Raw genomic sequence first — 19,489 nt, forward strand, 5'->3', positions numbered from 1 at the left:
CGCTGGCTTTGGCCTCGGTCATCCATTCTAGTTGAAACAAAAAATAAGTCACATGGAAGGCCACTTCAGGGCCCAACGGCACTGTTGAGGAGGGGCTTGCTGCCACAGCTAATCTCTGAGACCACCATGGGACAGAAAGGCTGAGGCAGGTTAGGCAGCCGGGGGGGGGGGGTTATGGGTAATAGGAAGGAAATCCGCCAAGGACTCTGGTTCAGGTTTCTAACCAGCTGACAGTCAAGAGTTCCAACACAATTTCATTTGCTTAAGGCTTCGTCCCCTTTCCCAGCTGCGAACCTATACATTTCCAGGGGTATTTGATTCATTTCATTTCTTATTCATTTACCTTCTTGCATGTATGCTTGTACACATGCATTCAAGGCACAGTGCAAACGGAGAAGTCAGAGAACAATTTGCAGGAGTTGGATCTCTCCTTCTGCCATGAATCCCATCCCTGGCTGAGACATCCAACTCCCTGGTCCCTCAGTGTTCTAAGAACCTGACAAGAAACCTCTTTGGCAATAGAAGAGATATCCTAAAACCTTTGTGCAATCCTAACAGATTGAGTTTTTCAGATTACACTCCCATCCAAGACACTTTCAGATCCTATAACTCACTTGTCAAAAACAGAGAGAGGGAGGGGCTAGCCATGGTGGTGCACACCTCTCATCTTTACATGTTGGAGGCAGAGGCATGTGGATCTCTGGGAGCTCAAGGGCAGACTGATCTACATAGTGAGTCCCAGGTCAGCCAGGGTTACACACAGTAAGATACTATCCATAAACAAAGCAAATAACAAGAAATATGTGCATATATATGTATGTATATAGAGAGGGGGGGACTGGAGAGATGGCTCAGTGGTTAGAGCACTTGCTGCTCTTGCAGAAGACCCAGGTTCAGTTCCCAGCACTGTCCTGGGGGATCACAAGTTTCTGGTTCTAGTTTCAAGAGACCTAGTGCCCTCCTCTAGGTTCCAAAGGCACTGGGCATGCATGTGGCAGTACACATTCATACACACTAAATTAAAAAATAAGCCAGGCAGTGCCCTAATTAAATGTTTTCCTTTATAAGACTTCCTGTGGTCATGGTGTCTCTTCACAGCACTAAAGCCCTAACAATGACAATGGTCATATGGGGTTTGTTTTTTCTTGCTTGCTTGCTAGCTTGCTTGCATGTTTTTACTTGTGCACATTAAGTATGACAGAGAGGAGGTTTGGTTCCTTAGGCCCTTTCTTCCTTGGGGGAAGTTGGCTTTTCTCTTAGTTGTTCTGTGCTGACCAGGGCTTCTCTGTGACTGGGGGCTAGGCTCTACTCCAGCCCCTTCCTGGCAGGAGAACAGATCTGCAACCTCTGGCTGGTTCCCATGCCCTATTCTGAATTTCTCTATTCAAAGACATTTGTGGGAAGGCACAAGGGTGCTCTAGGCTGAACAAAATGACTCAGAGGCAGTCCCAGTGTGGGGTGGTCCTTGGCAAGACATAGAGGCATGAGTGACACCAGGGACAGCTTATGTCTCAGAAGGATTTATCTCCATAATCTGCAATGTTCTCTAAGGTATTATAAAACTAATTATAAAGATAGGATTGAAATAAGAAGAAGGAAAATTTAACACACACAGAGGGAGAGAGGAGACACACATACACACACACACACACACACAGAGAGAGAGAGAGAGAGGCTGTTTAGTTTATAAGAAAAAAAATGTGTCCCTAAAATAGTTAGCTGGCTATTGGAAAGAAAAAAATAACATCCTGTAACCTTCAGCAAAAATAATGAACTTGTCACAGACAAGAGCAGTTTCCATGCAAGTTTCCTAACCATAAGCTGTTCTCATCACAAACCCCACTGCAAACTGCAATTTATGGAACCACACTGCTCAGAAAGTTGAGATCTCCTCAGGGAATTGCCTGGTGCCAAAGATTACTCTTAATGGGTTTCTCCTATTATGCATTTGATCTCTCTCCCTCCCTCTCTCTCTCTCTCTCTCTCTCTCTCTCTCTCTCTCTCTCTCTCTCTCTCTCTCTCACACACACACACACACACACACACACAACTTGAATTTTTCTTGAAAAAACAAAATTAATGCCCACCAGCACAGTGGCACACATCTTTAATCTCAGCCAGTACTTGAGAGGCAGAGGCAGGCAGATCTCTCTGAGTTGGAGGCCAGCTTGGACTACATAGCAAGGTTCCACGGCAGACAGGTTACACTATAAGACTCTATTTCAAATAAGTAAATTAAATGACTAAAAATAAAAATAGTCCACTCAGAAACCAGGACAAGCATAAAGCTAAGTTTGCTCGTGTTCGTAAGTGTGACATAGTGTCACAAGTCAGTGATTCCAGGACTCAAGAGGTAGAGGCAGGAGGATCAAGTGTTCAAGGCCAGTGTGGGCTACACAGAGTTCCAGGCTAGCAAGGAATACAAAGCAAGACCTGTCTTAAAAAATTAAACCAGATCGTACGATGGCTCAGGTTAAGCACTTGCTTTACAAGCGTGAGCGCTAGAGTTTGGATGCCCAGAAACGAGTAAATGCCAGGTAAGCATGATGGCCTGCCTCTTAGGTCAGCCTTGGAAAGCGGAGATGGGAGCTCACTCTCCAGAGGAAGCTCCTTAGCAAGATTAGCCATATCAGTGAGCTCTGGGTTTGATTGAGAGACCCTGGATAAAGTGGGAAAGGTAATTCTCAGCATCAGCCTCGGCCCGCCACGTGCTCTGGTCCACACATGCATGCACATCCACACGCAAGTGCACTCTCACACAGGAAAAGTCATGTATACACACATACATGCATACCACAGCACATACATGAAAAACGGGAGTGGGGCAGAAACAGATCATGACCAGGTATGATAACACGTCTACTGAGCCAAACAAATAAGAAAAATAAAAATAGATAAAATGAAAATACTTGTGTAGCATGAAAGGTCATAAGTGGGTGAGAGATACAGCTAAGGACTGGAGTGCTTGCCTAGTATAGGTGAGGTCTTGGTTTGATTTGCAGAACTGCTGTTCAAAGTTAAGTGGGGGACTCCAGAGATGGCTCGGGAGTTAAAAGCTCTTCCAAGGTCCTCTTCCTAAGGACCTAGGTTTGATTCCTAGTGCCCACTTGGTAGCTCATAATTGTCCATAATGTCAGTTTCAGAGGCTATGATGCCCTCTACTGGCCTCTGTGAGAACACAGGCATATACTTAGACAAAACACCCAACGAAAATAAAAATATTTTTAAAGGAAAAGAAAATTGAGGTGATTGTGGAGATGGCTCAGTAGGTAAGAGCATTTTCTGTGCAAGCATGAGGACCTGGGTTCAAATCCCCAGCATTCATAAAAAGTGGGGCATGGCCATGCTTGCCTGTAACTCCCACACTACAGGGGAGGGAGGCAGGTGGCGATTGCAGGATCAGGCTTGTTGACTGCCAACGCAGGTTGAAGTTCAGTGAGAGAGCCTGTCTCAAGGGAATAAACCAGAGATCGATAGAGAAAGATACCCAATGTCCTTCTCTGGCACAGAAATGTGTACATATAATACACAAACACACACATATGCTTCAACTCCTTTCCACACCAAAAAAGGCCATAAATGAAGTCAAAGGACAGTGAGTGGTATTTGTACAAGTGACCAAATGCTAGTATCTAATTACTATGACTTTATACAAATGTGGGCTCTCGAGCACACACGCACACACACAAACACACACAAACACACACACAAACACACACACACAAACACACACACACACACACTGTGGTGGTTCGAATATGCTTGGCCCATAGGGAGAGGTACTGTTAGGAGGTGTGGCCTTGTTAGAGGAAGTGTGTCACTATGGGAGTGGGCTTTGAAGCTCCACCCAACGTGAAAGAGTAACAACTACAGTCAGATCAAGATGTCGAACTCTTGACTCCTCCTGTACCATATCTACCTGGATGCTGTCAGGCTCCCACCTTGATGATAATAGACTAAACCTCTGAACCTGTAAGCCAGCCCCAATTAAATGTTGTCCTAATAAGAGTTTGCCTTGGTCTTGGTGTCTCTTCACTGCAAATAAACCCTAACACACACACACACACACACACACACACGTTACTGAGAATAAACAGATCACAGAAGATAAGTAGGGGGGAAATAGGCTCAATCTCACTATCTGGGTTTTGGTTTTCGATTGGTTCTTTTGTTTTTCTTCCCTAATGTTCTGGGATGGGTTGGGGGTTTTTTTGTTTTGTTTTGGTTTGGTTTGGTTTGGTAAGTTGTTGGAAAATGTGGGTAATGATTTACTTATAACTTAAAATCTAAAATTACTTATTTGCTTGTTTGTTGTGTATATGCATTTGCTTGTGTGAGTTTATGTGCACCACATGTGTGCAGGAGCCCAAGGAGGCCAGCTTGGTCTACAAAGTGAGTGCCAGGACAGCCAGGGCTACACAGAGAAACCCTCTCTCGAAAAACAAACAAACAAACAAAAAAGATATAATTGGGCTCTCTATACCTATTCAGCCATTGGTTTAACCTTTAGTTTATTATTATTAGGGTGTAAATGTGTGAGTGTGAGAGGACACACGCATGCCACACATGTGGAGGTCCAAGGACAACTTTCAGAAGTTGGTTCTCCCAGGATCAAACACAGGCCCCGGGCTTGGGGCCAGGGTCTTTGCCCACTGAGCCATTTCCTCCACTCCCTTTGGCAGAGCTAGGAGTATAGTTTAATGGTAGAGCACACCTCAAGGTCTTAAATTCAGTTGCTAGTCCAAAGAAGAATAAGAAAGAGAAGATAAAGGAAGAGGAGGAGGAGAAAAGGAGGCAACCGCTCTATACGAACATAGAAGGTCTCCATGTGGGTAAAAAGAACAGGTAAAATACAGTGTGCATGTATGTGACAAGCCTTGTGAGAACAACAAAGGAGAGAAACATCAAATATGTAGTCTTAGGGATGCTGAATACATTTTTCCTGTTCTAGCCACAAGAAAATGTTAACGGTACAGATGGGGAGGTGGCACAGCGGGCAAAGGGCTTGTTGAGCTGAATTTCATGCCTAGCACCCATGTAAAAAGTCACAAGTGAAGCCAGGTGGTGCCAGCTGGGAAACCTTTAACCCCAGCACTCAGGAGGCAGAGGCAGACAGATCTCTGTGAGTTCAAGGCCAGCCTGGTCTACAGAGTGAGTTCCAGGACAGCCAGGGCTACACAGAGAAACCCCATCTCAAACAAGCCAAAGCAGTGAGAGAGACTGGGAATCATGAGGTTTGGGGTTTTTTTTCTTTTTTCTTTAAAGATTTTATTTATTTATTATATGTAAGTTCACTGTAGCTGTCTTCAGACATACCAGAAGAGGTCATCAGATCTCATTGCAGATGGTGTGAACCACCATGTGGTTGTCGGCATTTGAACTCAGGACCTTCGGAAGAGCAGTCAGTGCTCTTAACTGCTGAGTCATCTCTCCAGCTCCTTGGGATTTTTTTCTTTGTTTTGACTTCATTTTATCATGGGACTGGATTTTATTTTTAATCTGAGTTGGTTTTTTTTTTTTAAGATTTATTTATTTTGTGTGTGAGTACACTACAGCTATCTTCAGACACACCAGAAGAGGGCATCAGATCCTATTACAGATAATTATGAGCCCCTATGTGGTTGCTGGGAACTGAGCTCAGGACCTCTGGAAGAGCAGTCAGTGCTCTTAACTGCTGAGCTATCTTTCCAGCATCTATCTATCTATCTATCTATCTATCTATTTATTTTAATTTTATGTGGTGGGTGCTTTGCCTGAATGTATGCCCATGCATGCCTGGTTCCCTAGAAGGTCAAAAGAGTGCTTTGGGTTAGGTCTCCTGGAACTGGAGTTACAGATGTTTGTGAGCCAGTATGTGGTGATCCTCTGGAAGAGCAGTCAGTGGTCTTAACCACTGAGACATCTCCAGCCCCTGTTGCTGGTTTTTGCTTTGCCTTGTTTGGGTTTGGAGAAGGATGGGATTGAGTTTTCTGTTTGGGGTTTTTGAGACAGAATCTTACTTTGTAGCCTAGCTTGACCTCGAACTCACCATAACCCTGGGCAACTTCAAATTTCTACATCCCTCCTGTCCAGCATCCCTAAAGCTGCGATTACGGATCTGAGCCATCATGTTTAGCTTAACAATCTGACTGATTATCAACTAGCTTCACTAACACTGACCCTGCTTCAGGGTTCCCTAGGTCCTAGAGCACAAGTAATTCCCTATAGACCTGAGGTCTTTCACACTCCTGAAGGAAAGCCCAACCCCCAAGCACTGGACTGTTTCTGTCGTTACTCTTGGCCACCACAAGGTGTCACTATCTGACACCCCTGCAAGTTCTCCCCAGGGTGACATTGCCAGTCCTTCAGAGATAGGCCACTCTAATTCCACTTCTTACCAGCTACCGAAGTCCTTTCCTGCTCCAGATAACAAACCATTTCCCTTTCCAGAGAGTTTCAATCCAAAATTCGGATTTCATTAATTTGCCTTTTTTACTGGACCAAAGAGATAAAGTTCACCAACCCTCAAGGCTGATTTATCCTTTCCGTTTCTGAGACAGAGTCTCATGTATCCCAGGTTGGTGTGGAACCAGGATTTGGAGCCAAGGATGACCTTGTGCTTCTGAACTCCCCAAGAACTCGGGTAGCAGGTGTGGGTCACCATACCTGGAAGCCCCAGCAACTTATTTTATTTTTTGAGTTAAGGCAGTCTTGCTCTGTAACCCAGGCTAGCTTCTAGTTTGTAACGATCCTCTTATCTGCCAAGTGCTACAGTTATAAATACACACCACCACACTCAGCCCCAAAGGGATTTCTAGTACCATGTGTTGGGCATCTCTGTCTTCTTTGCCGAATCACATAAGGGGTTAGTTACTGGTCCTCACTTTCCTGACAGTGAACTTGTCAGCCTTCAGGGCAGCAACAGCTAATTCTGTTTATTTCCCTGGAAGGACTAGGAACTAGGAACCTGTGGGAGACTCTGTGTGTGTGTGTGTGTGTGTGTGTGTAGGCCAGAGGTAGAAGTCAGATGCCTTTCTCTCTTTTTTTTTTTTTAAAGATTTATTTATTTATTATATGTAAGTACACTGTAGCTGTCTTCAGACACTCCAGAAGAGGGAGTCAGATCTCGTGACGGATGGTTGTGAGCCACCATGTGGTTGCTGGGATTTGAACTCAGGACCTTCGGAAGAGCAGTCGGGTGCTCTTACCCAATGAGCCATCTCACCAGCCCCCCAGATGCCTTTCTCAATTGCTTTTCTTTTTTTAATTTTTGATCTGAGTCTCTCACTAAACCTGGAGCTTGCCAATTTGGCTAAAGGCTTGCCAGCAAGCAAGTCCCAAGTACCTCCTCTGTCTACAAACCTCCTCAGCACTGGAATCAAATGTTTGCTGCACCCAGATATATATTTTGTTTTGTTTGTTTTCTGAGACAGGTTTCTCTGTGTAGCCTTGACCTGCAACTCGCTCACTCTGCTCTATAGACCAGGCTGGCCTTGAACTCAGAGATCCGCCTGCCTCTACCTCTCAGGAGCTGGGATTAAAGTTGTGCGCCACTACTGCCCAGCTGCACCCAGATTTTAAGTACGTATTGGTAACCAAACTCAAGTGCTCAGCATAAAGCAAAAACCAGCACAGTGCTTTGGAGTTATGGGCCTTAGCATTGCACTGGTGTTTGCTCTGTATTCAGAAGCACATCTCTCGCCTACTTGGGATTCATTTTCAACCTGAGCATAAACACCATCAGAAGCTAAGACGAAGCAGGGCAGTGGTGGCGCACGCCTGTAATCCCAGCACTTGGGAGGCAGAGGCAGGCAGATTTCTGAGTTCGAGGCCAGCCTGGTCTACAGAGTGAGTTCCAGGACAGCCAGGACTGCACAGAGAAACCCTGTCTCGAAAAACCGAAGAAGAAGAAGAAGAAGAAGAAGAAGAAGAAGAAGAAGAAGAAGAAGAAGAAGAAGAAGAAGAAGAAGAAGAAGAAGAAGCAGCTAAGATGGGAGAAGTTGGCGCTTCAGGCCAGCTTTGGGTGCCTTGTGAGACCCTGTCCCCTGATAGAATAAAGTGAACAGCTAGAATCACGAGCAGACAGCTTAGTCAGTACAAATTCTTGCTATCAAGCAGAAGGACCTGAGTTGAGACCCAGCACCCATGTAAAAACTAGATATGGTCTATGCCTGCCTCCCCAACACGGAGGAGGTGGGACAGAAAGAGCCCTGGGCCCTGCTGCCCAGTCTAGCCAGTTGGTGAGGTCCAGGTTCTGGGAGAGACCCTGTCTCTAAAAGTAGGGTGGGGAGCAGTAGAGGATGACATCTGACACTGACCTCTGGCCTCACCTGTGAGTGAGTGCATAGGCATGTGTATCTGGATACACAAGAGAGAGAGAGAGTCGTGCACATTTGTAGAGAGAATCCCTTAAAAAGGCCAATGGCCAATGATCTGAGGCAGGAAATAGGAGGCGGGACATTGGCAGGAAGGCAGAGGATTCTGGGAAATAGTAAGAGAAAAGAGTGCCAAGGGGGAATAAGAGGAGATGGGAAACAGGCTGAGGAGACAGGGATAAGCCAGCAGGTGGAGGAACTCAGAGACTCTGAGGAGACAAGAAGGAAGGAGCCAGTGAGTACCGAATCACTAACCAAGTGATAGACATAGAATAGATTAAATGGTTAAATAAGGTAAGACCTAGTCAGAGACTGAGCCAAAGCTTATGGCTTAGGCATTTAATAATAACTAAGTCGTCTCAGAGTCGTCACTCTGTGAGCCGAGACTGGGAAAGGAAAACTTGGAATTTAAAAATTATTTCTACACTCACTTGTAAGTTTCCAGGTAAACAATGCACAGCCTGTCTGCTTCTATGATGACCACCTTCCCTACGCCCTTAGCTTCCGTTGGAGGAGCCAGTGTGAAGCCAGAGTAAGTCCTGTGCTCGGGCGCTAAGTTCCAAATTAGAGACTGAAATGTTTGCGGAGGAAATTGTGCAGTGCCGCGGAAGCTCTTAAGCACACATCAGGACTTCGGGCAGATCTCAGAGAGGAAGAGGCAAGAAATGAATCTGCAGTGCGCCGAGTAGCCCGAGGCTCAGATCCCTGCTTACAACCTTTGCAAGTTCCTCTATCTCCTCCTCCCTCCCCGGGCCAGCCAGCTGGGAGGAAAGGGACAGGCCTGGAACGAGGCATTTGCCGGTCACACCTCTTTGAGCAGACAGAGCGCATCAAATAGCCTGGAAGCTGAAGGAGGAGATGTGGGGAATTCCCTGCTTGGAGAAAGAACCCCGCGGATTAGACAGTGATTTGGGGAGACCCCGCCTACTAAGGAGGAACCAGGCTGAGGAGCAAACCTCGGAGTCCAGACTGCTGGGGAGGAGTAGAAAGAACACAGAAGTGGTGGGGACAAGCAGACAGTGGGCCCCGGGAGGACAGAGAGCCGGAGTAAGGATGGAGCGGGACTGAAGCGTTTTCTGATGTGATTGTCTTGTGGAGGCATAAATCGTAGAGTTGAGGAGGAGTAGGGCCCATGGGTGACAGAAACATCACAAACAAGTACACCCAAGTCGCCATGGAAGAGGGCAAGATGGGCACCCGGCAGTCAGGGTCCAGAACCATCAGAGAAAGGGCAGAGTAAGGTGGGAACACATGTCTCTAGTTCCACCTACCTAAAGACCGCCCAAGGGTTTGAGGGCAATAATATACCGAGGGGTCTGGGGAGAGAGAAGAAAGCAGAGGGAGGGAGCTGCAGAGTGGCCTAGCTGGAGTAGAGGTTCTCAGCTAAGGCCTAGCTGTGACCCTTTGTGCAGAATGCTGGGACAGCCTCCGTGGCCTCAGGTGAATGACACCAGTATGCTGGTTTGAATAGGAATGTGTAGCTTTAATTTTTTTCAAATCCCTTTTTTTGTTTTGTTTTTTTGAGACAGGGTTTCTCTTTATAGCCCTTCACATATTTGCACCATCCAACACAACTGACTTTCCAAAGGACCATTGAGTTTCCACTTCAGGAATGGCCCCCATAGGTTTGTGTAGATTCCCGTAGGGAATGACACTGTTAGGAAGTGTGGCCTTGTTGGAGGAACTGTGTCACTGTGGGGTGAGCTTTTAGGTCTTTTATGCTCAAACGTTGCCCAATGTAGCACACAGTCTCCTGCTTCCTTCGGATCAGGACGTAGAACTCTCAGCTCCTTCTCTCGTATCAAGTCATGATGATATTGGACTAAACCTCTGAAACTATAAACCAGCCCCAATTAAATATTTTTTTTTTTATAAGAGTGTTGTGTCTGGCCAGTAGATCATCACCTGGGTTTTAGCCTGGAAAGGCATTTTGGAAACCCGGAAGAGAAGTGGGGCTGGGCTGCACGAAGGAACCAAGACAAAAGTCTCTGCTCAAGGTTTAATTTTTACTATTCCAGCACTCAGTTATAAAGGAAGGGGGAGGGGCCCAATTCCCACCAAATAATCTTGGGGTCCAGTAGCAGGGTGATCACGTGATGGCTTCGTGATGGCTTCAGAACAGCAAAGCGGCAGGTTCCAGCAGTGGGCGTGGCAGAATGATTGAGCCGGAAGCTCCATCCAGGTGTAAACAATGGAACTATTAAGGCTGGGGGAGGGGAGGCTACATAAGAGTTGCCATGGTCATTGATGTTCCTATACAGCAATAGAAACCCTAGCTCTTGGTTCCAGAGCTCTTGGAGCCGTTTCAGGGATATTGGCAGGAATTTGACATTGGGCTAGGACAAGGAAGGAGAGACTCAAATACATACAGCTGAGGAATGAGTTCTTTGTATCCTGACTGTCTTGCTAAGCCCCTGAATACTGTAATCATGGGACCTTTGTTTATGCCTTGTTTGTTCCTTGACTACTTTGTCTTTGACCTAGAACTGACCCTATTCTTTGCATGTGCCTAGAATGGTATAAAAGGGTCTAGAAAAAAATAAACCTGCTTCAGCACTGGCTGGGGTCCTGTTCTAACGTTGTCTAGTTGTCTTGTCTTTTGTAATCCTCACTCTCCCCCATTAGAGATGGCTCAGAGGTTAAGAGTACTGACTGCTCTTCCAGACATCCTTAGTTCAACTCCCAGCAGCCACATGGTGGCTCACAACCATCTGTAAAAAGATCTGATGCCCTCTTCTGGTGTGTCTGAAGACAGCTACAGTGTACTCATATACATTAAATAAATAAGTCGGTAAATCTTTTAAAAAAAGTTAAGGTACCTCACATTAGGATGCTCTCTAAAGTATATGATGTTTCTGGGTAACCCTCAAAATAACAATTAAAAATACTTAAGGTTTTCTCTTAAATAGGCCTGGCTAAACTAAAGATCTTGGGGGGAAAAATCTTAATTGTTTGTTTTTAAAGAAGCAGTGGTTAAAAATATCCTTAAAATCCTTAAAATGTCTGTCTTTATATATACACTCATATATAAACAAGGCATATCTAAGGAACGGACATGAGTCATCCTCTTAATGTTTTCAATAGAGTTTAATGTCTCAAGGGAGGGCAGTTGTCTAGCAGGAAAAACCCTTCCTGCAGTAGAAAAGTCATCTTTTAGTTAGTTTGTATCCTCAAGCAACAAGGGCCCATGTTTTAGAACCAGAACTGTGTGGTTATGTATCTTTTCCCTAAAAATAGATTTTAAAAAAATTTTTAATTAAAAAAATTTACGTTTATGTCTTCAAGAAAGAATTAGGACCACTAATCATTTTTTCATTTGACCTTTGAGGCCATACTGATTATATTTTTGCCTTCTGTCATCATTTCTTTCTTTAAAGTTTTTTAGTAAATCTTTTTTTGTATATACTTATTTATTTAATGTATGTGAGTATACTGTCGCTGTCTTCAGACACACCAGAAGAGGGCATCAGTCACCATGTGGTTGCTGGGAATTGAACTTATGTCCTCTGGAAGAGCAGTGCTCTTAACCACTGAGCCATCTCTCCAGCCACTTCTTTATAGTTGTTTGTTTGTTTGTTTTTTAAAGATTTATTTATTATTATATCTAAGTACACTGTAACTGTCTTCAGATGCACCAGAAGAGAGCATCAGATCTTATTACAGATGGTTGTCAGCCACTATGTGGTTGCTGGAATTTGAACTCAGGACTTTTGGAAGAGCAGTCAGTGCTCTTAACCACTGAGCCATCTCTCCAGCCCTTGTTTTTTGTTTGTTTTGGTTTGTTTTTTGAGACAGGGTTTCTCTGTGTAGCCCTGGCTGTCTGTAGACCAGGCTGGCCTCGAACTCAGAAATCTGCCTGCCTCTGCCTCCCAAGTGCTGGGATTAAAGGTGTGCGCCACTACTGCCTGGCTTCTTTAAAGTTTTTAGTTTTACTATGAGCAAAATGAAGTTGGGCTGAGAACTTGAGTTACCTGAGCAATTGCTCACAAGCCAACTGGACACTAAGTATATTATGTAGAAATAAAGTTTAACCACATGTAGACTGATAATTCACATACACAACCACCTATAAGACTTTTTTTTTAATAAGCAAAGAGTTTCAATTCTATTATTTCTTGGGATTGTGTTTTCTATAATCCTCATTGTTAAGTCTCAAACCCCAGTCAAATGGCTGAGGTGCCTATTTAACATCAAAGTGGACCTGGCCCCCAGGTTCTCCCTGCAGTTCCTCAGCTCCTGCCTGTTACAGAGCTCACCTGGCTGGTACACCCCACCCTCTGTGCTGAACTCTCCAGCAGGGAGTGGGCTGCTCTTCCTCTATAGTCAAGCCTTTGGTTACCTGCGCTTGCACTTTGACCTCCTGCTGCTGCACATGGTTCCCTCTTCCTCTCACCTTTCTCCTCACATGGCTCAAGGAAGGTTGTGTCCACTCTGCACTCTCTCAGTTGTGTCTGACTCTGACCATGCTCTCCCTCGTATCTACAATAAATGTTCTCTTCCACCATACCTAGGAGTAGTCAATGTCCTTTCCATTTTATTTCTGTTTCTCATTATGAAAAGGAAACATGTATCTATTAATTTAGTTATAGTCCAACCTTACTTTAAAAAAAAAAAAAACACTGCATTTAGCAGTTCTATGTAAAAAAAAAAATTGGAAAAATCTAAGTTTTATGTTACCCATTATATAAACAAGAATGTTTTTAGAAAGAAATCCTTATAAAACTCTGTGTGTATGTATAACATTAAATGTTTATGAAACACTTAATACATATCATTTTAATAGGTTTTAAGGTGTTTAGAGTACTCAAATCTATAAAAGAGCAAGAATTTATCAGGCCTTACTATATGATCACAATATTTAAATTTGAATCTATATATGCATTTTAATTGAGCATGTTAAAAAATTAACTTTAAAACATAAAAGAAATGAATTTAAAAAGAGAACTGAAATGGCCACTATGTATTAAAATATATAATACAGGCTGCACAATGGCCTACACCTTAAATGCCAGCACTTGGGAGTCAAAAGCAGGTGGATCTCTGAATTAAAGGCCAGGCCTGGTCTACAGAGTGAGTTCCAGGACAGCCAGGGCTGCACAGAGTGTCTTAGCATGGTGACCAAGGCAACTCTTTTTTTTTTTTTTTTTTTTAATTCTCTCCCCCCACCTCCCCATCCCAAGGCAACTCTTCTAAGGACAACATTTAACTGGGGCTGGCTTACAGATTCAGAGGTTCAGTCCATTATCACCAAGGCAGGAACATGGCAGCATCCAGGCGGGCATGGTGCAGGAGGAGCTGAGAGTTCTACATCTTCATCTGAAAGCTGCTAGCAAAATATTGGCTTCCAGGCAGCTAGGATGAGGGTCTTATAGCCCACACTACAGTGACACACCTACTCCAACAGGGCCACACCTTCTAATCATGCCACTCCCTGGGCCGAGCATATAGAAACCATCACACAGAGAAACCCTGTCTCAAAAAACCAAAAGGGGAAAAAAAGAAACAGTAACAGTTACACCCGCCAGTGACTCATCTTCATCCGGGTTTTAGTCTGGATCTGTGAGGTAGTTTGACAAGTCGCCAGGGTTGTGTGAAATCTCTTTCAGGAAGGCCTGTTTCTCTGGCTAGCTAGCACCTTTCCTTTTCCCAACATGAGATTCCTGGGAAACTGCATTACCCTTGGAATCCGTTCCTTCAAAAGTCTCCTAGTCAGATGGAGAGACAAGTGTGTCTTCAGAATGTCTATATCTGCCAGAACACTTACAGAGTGGGGGTGTCAGGTTTTACATAAACAACGTTCCCCAGAAATGCCGAGTGCTCCTGCATCTGGCCCAGGAGTAGAGACTGGAGGCCTAGGAACAAGCTGCTGGATACCAACAGCGTGGGGGAGCTCGGGGTCTCCCGACGCCAGCCTCAGGTCTCCATGTGCACATGTAGACATATTGAACATGCATGTGCACATACACAAGGGGAAAATGAGGCGCTGTCAAGATCACTCGGCGTGTATGGGCACATGCCACCAACCCTGGACCCACAGGATGGAAGGAAAGAACACTTCTGCCTCTCTCAAAAAGATAAAGACAAAGAAAAACCTCTCCTTCCCTCTGCTATTTAGAAAGAGAGAAAGGGGACTACCCTGTCTCTTGGAGGAACTTCACCTTTGGATTGCCTGTGTTACTAAGCCTTACTCACGACTTAAAGAGAGATAAGCTTTCTAACTTTTCCCCCTGACCTACGTGTCCCAGCTTCACAGAATTGTGTCACATGTCCATGTAATTGTTCTGGTATAACTCCGGTTGTTTTCATATGTTGTTTAGGTCAAAAGATTTTAACACATTGTGGCCATTTCAGCTTTCTTCTTAAATTCATCTCTTTTATGTGCCAAATTATTTTGTGGGCATGCCCAATTAAAATACATTCACTCACATGTAAATGAATGTACCCACAAGCACACCCCAAATAAATAACAATACAATGTAAAATAAAGGAAAAGGGATCTATAATAAGGGGAAAAATGGCTGGACAATTCATTTCCTATTTTTATTATAGGGACTTCTTATGATTAACTAGATGGTATCTTGTTTCTTACTGGAACCAGAGTTTTAGCTGTCTGTTAAGGTCAAGTCCAGGCTGTGAAACAAGAGTTCTTTCATGTGCTCACAATGAGTAATAGCTTAGAGTAAGGCAGGATTGAAGGTTAAAGATTAACAGCTCATCAGCTCTGACAAAAAATGGACTCCAAAGCCTGTAGGCAGAACCCAGGCTGGGACTCAGTTTGCTCCAGGTTAGACCCAGAGGGCTAGGGTCCTTCTGGACATTTATTTGCTCCTAAATAAGTTGTAGAAGCAAATTACTAAGTAATATTCATAGCATGATTCTACTCTCATTTTAAAAAAAAAATGTATTTCATCAATGCTATAGTTTTGTATCTACTAATACCTTACATTTTCATGCTCTGAAACAGGGTCTAAGTTCCCCACCCAGGTTACATCATCTGGTTTTTATTGCTCCAGATTTTCCAGTCAAAAGTCTGGGGATTAATTTTGAACCATTCTCTATGATTGTAATGTAAGAAAGATTTTTGCTAATATAGTGCTGTTGGCCAGGTACATGTCTTTAATCCCAGTAGTACTCTAGAAGTAGAGGCAAGAAGATTTCTGTGAGTTCGAGGCCAGCCTGGTCCACATAGCAAGTTCTAGGCTAACAAGGGCTACATAGTGAGTCTCTGTTTCACACAACAAGAAAACCCAGGATATTCCTTCCTTAGCATGCCCCACTGTCAGGAGTACTTTCTCATTTCTCCCTACACAAATCAAAAGCAGACAGGTAGACAAACAGGCTTGGGGGATGGCTCAGTGGATAAAGCACTTGGAACGTAAAAATGTGGACAAAGTTCCAACCCGTGGAACCCATGTAAGAGCCCTGAAGGCCTGCTGGCTTCCTGGAACCCCAGCATTGGAGAGAGCACTAGGAGGTCCCTGAGAGTAAACTCTGGTTAGAGCAGCTAGAATTGAGGAGATCCACGTTCAGCCAGAGACCCGGCCTCTATAGAGGACAATCGAGGAGGGCACCAGATGTGAGCCAGGCCTTCATGGCCAAACACATAAATTCAAACATGCATACAGACATATGCATGCCAGAACAAAAAGAAAGAAATTATTGAAAGTAAGAGTGTCTAACTAAGACTGGAGGAATCAGAGCTCTAGCACAAGCCTGGGTTTCAACCCTGTACATTGGGAGGGGGAGGGAGAAATACATGAATGAATGAATGAATGAATGAATGATTAAAAATGCTTGAGGGATGAGTGGGTTGCACACACCTTCAATCCCAGCACTTCCAAGAGGCAGAGGCTGGTGGATCCAATCTGGTCTACAGAGCTAGTTCCAAGGCAGCCAGAGCTACACATAGCAACCCTGTCTCGAAAAGAAAAAAAGAAAGAAAAGAAAAATGTTTGAGACTTTTCTCTTTTAAGGATGCTCACCTGGCAATTTGTATAACATTACATTTCAGAAACACCATCTCCTTGGCCGGATTTCAGGGTCTTTCCCGACCTGACAGGGAAAACTTTCTCCTTTCTTCTGGAGTCCCCGGCTCCGTCCCTATTTCCCTAAACAAGAGCACATCCTCCTCTATGCCCATCTCCAGCAACTTCCTCCTCCTAGCCCTTCCTCAGGGCGTGGTCCCCCTGGCAGTGCCACCATCTGTGACTGGTTTTAAAAGGAATGTTCTTTCTCGGGTTCTAGCTTGCCACCGGTCCCTGTTCTCATGTGCTGCCTGTCAATGGGATGGCATCAGGAAGCAGGTAGCAGAATCTCATGAAATCGGACCTCTCTCTGCTTCGCAAGCTTCCCAGCCACCAAAATTCTCCTCTTTGCCCCACTCCACCGCCGCCTTCCCCCCCCCTCCCCAAACTGGATGTGAGGTATACCACTGAACACAATTTGGTGCGGTATAGGTCTCAGCACAGTGGAAACTCTTTCTGCAGGACCCAGCACTTCTCCAGCGGATGATGGGGGATATTTCTGATCCCATAGCCTTCAGGGATGAGCGACTTCACAGCTACCATTATCTTCAGATTCATCTGCATTAAACTTGGTGAAGCCTCACTTCTTTGCGTTGTGAATCATCTGTGACCAGGCAACTTGAACTTGGCAGGGCTTCAGTCACGTGTTCCTTACTCTGCAGCTTGGTGAGAACGGTCGGTCAGTGGGGATGACTTGGCCAATATGAACCCTGGCCACTATGCTCAGAGGCTTCCCAAAAGCACTCGACACTGAAAGCGTCTGGAGCCTGTCAGCCCCACACAGGACAGCATCTTGTTGATGCAGATGGTGTGAAAAGGGAATGACCTCTCTCGATATGAAAGCCATTCTTTCCATAATCCTTCACAATGTATTTGTCGCCACTGGGAACGCCTGGGCAGAAGCGAGATTTGTATCCCGTAGAGTCTTTGTGATACCTGTAAATCAAATACACTCGAGATGTCAGAGCAGGGGCTGGAGAGATGTCTCAGCAGTGAAGAGCACTAGCTGCTCTTCCAGAGGACCTGAGTTCAATTCCCAGCAACCACATGGTAACTCACAACCATCTGTAATGGGATCCGATGCACTCTTCTGGTGTGTGTCTGAATACAGCTACAGTATACTCATATAAATAAAAATAAATAAATCTTTTAAAAAAAGAGATATCAGAGCAAGAGATGTGAAACTCACCTCAGAGCCCTCTGTGGAGATGATGTCCCAGTTACTCTACCCTGCTCTTTAAACAACTCGAAACAAAACCAAGACACCTTAGAGGTGCACACTTGCTAGCCCAGCACTCAAAACTGAGGCAGGAGGATTTTGAGTTATGGAGTTCCAGGTCTGCATAGGCTAAGCAGAGACACCTTGTCTCAAAGCAAACAGAAACCCACAAGAGAGTTATGTTTTGTTTTTAAATGCAGATGTGGGTGCATAAGCAAGTTTGTGGAGGACCAAGGACAACCTCAGGTGTCATCTTCAGGACGTAGTCTATCACTTGTGAGACACGTTCTTTTGTTGGCCTGGAGCTCATCAATGGATTCTACTGGGATGTAGGTGAGATGGGCAAGCTCTTTACCAACTAAGCCATCTCCTGAGCCCCAAGAGCTCCCGATTCTGATTGGCCCAAGTGTTTGTTTGTTTGTTTGTTTGTTTGTTTCTTGTTTTTTTTTGTTTTTTGTTTGTTTGTTTGTTTTTTGAGATAGGGGTGGTGGCTCAGACTGGCCTCCAAAGTGCTGTTCAGCAGAATAAGTGACCTTTAACCTCCTTATCCTGCTGACTCTACTTCCCAAGACAGGCTTGCTCCATTCTGCCTGGCCCGCTATACAGCTTTTTCTATTACAGTGGTTCTCAACCCCCCTAACGCTGTTAATATGGTTCTTCATGTTGTGGTGACCCCCTAACCATAAAATTATTTTTGTTGCTACTTCATAACTGTAATTGTGCTACTGTTATGAATGGCAATGTAAATGTCTATGTTTTCTGATGGTCTTAGGCAACCCCTGTGAAAGGGTCATCTGACACCTTCCCCCTCCCCCAGAGGGGTTATTGCAACTCACAGGTTGAGAACAGCTGTTTCATTACAAAAAGATATGCGGCAAAACAGAAATAGGGAGTTTTGGGCTGTGGGTTTTTTTTTTTTCTAAACAGACATGTCTCCAATCTTTCCTTACATGTATTTATATTTTTGGAAATGAACTTATTACGTATTTATAAAAATAAAGCGTTCTGTTGGAAGAAATGAGAAACTCCCCTGGGGAAGGACTGTGTGAGTTCAGCATGAGTCATTATTAAATAGAGACTCAGTTGTCTCAAGAAAAGGCAATGCATGGGGGTCACAACCCTTCATCATGAGGCTCCCAGAACAGAGAAGTCTTTAAGAGATGTGGAGTTCAAGGGCAGGAAAGGAAGTTGGTTTTGAGTTCTTGGCAGGAGGTAGTGGGAAGTACCATAGAAATCTACCCTCCCCCTCCAAAAGAGGGTCCTTAACTCTGTTATCTGTAAATAAGTCCCCCCTCCTTTCTCTTACTCCCTGACCCTCAGGGTTTTAAGTTGTCCAAACCAGCCTTAGATTTCTGAGCCCAAGAAAAATTCCTTCACTGTCTGGAGTGCTTGAGTCTGCATACCACCCAGGCTTAGAGGGACAAGCCCACTCACAGAGATTCCCCACCACCACCTTTGTGTATGTTTGTATGTGTGTGTGATATATGAATTCGTGTGGTTGTGCTTGCTCCTGTGGGAGACGGTGAGTGAGACCAGAGGGTGACATTTGCCTGTCTTCCTCAGACACTTATCACCTTTTTTTTTATAAATAAATTTATTTACTTTCAGTTAGTGTGTGAGTGTGTGTGTGTGTGTGCCTCTGTGTGTGTGTGTGTGTATAAGCCACATGTATGCTTGAGCCTTTGGAGGCTAGAAGCAGAGTTTCAGATCCCCTGGAGCTGGACTTCAAGGCATCTGGGCTGCCTGATGTGGGCTGGGGACTGATTTCAGGTCCTGCAGAAGAGCAGTGAGTGATCTTAGCCATTGAGCCAGCTCTCCAGCCCGGAGGGGATGTATTTAGGAAGAAATGTTTCCATTATTATACTATTGTGATAATCCTCGTGTGACACATT

Source organism: Mus caroli, unplaced genomic scaffold (genome assembly GCF_978045245.1).
Source record: "Mus caroli unplaced genomic scaffold, Mus_caroli_1 scaffold_8, whole genome shotgun sequence".
Lineage (NCBI taxonomy): Eukaryota > Metazoa > Chordata > Mammalia > Rodentia > Muridae > Mus > Mus caroli.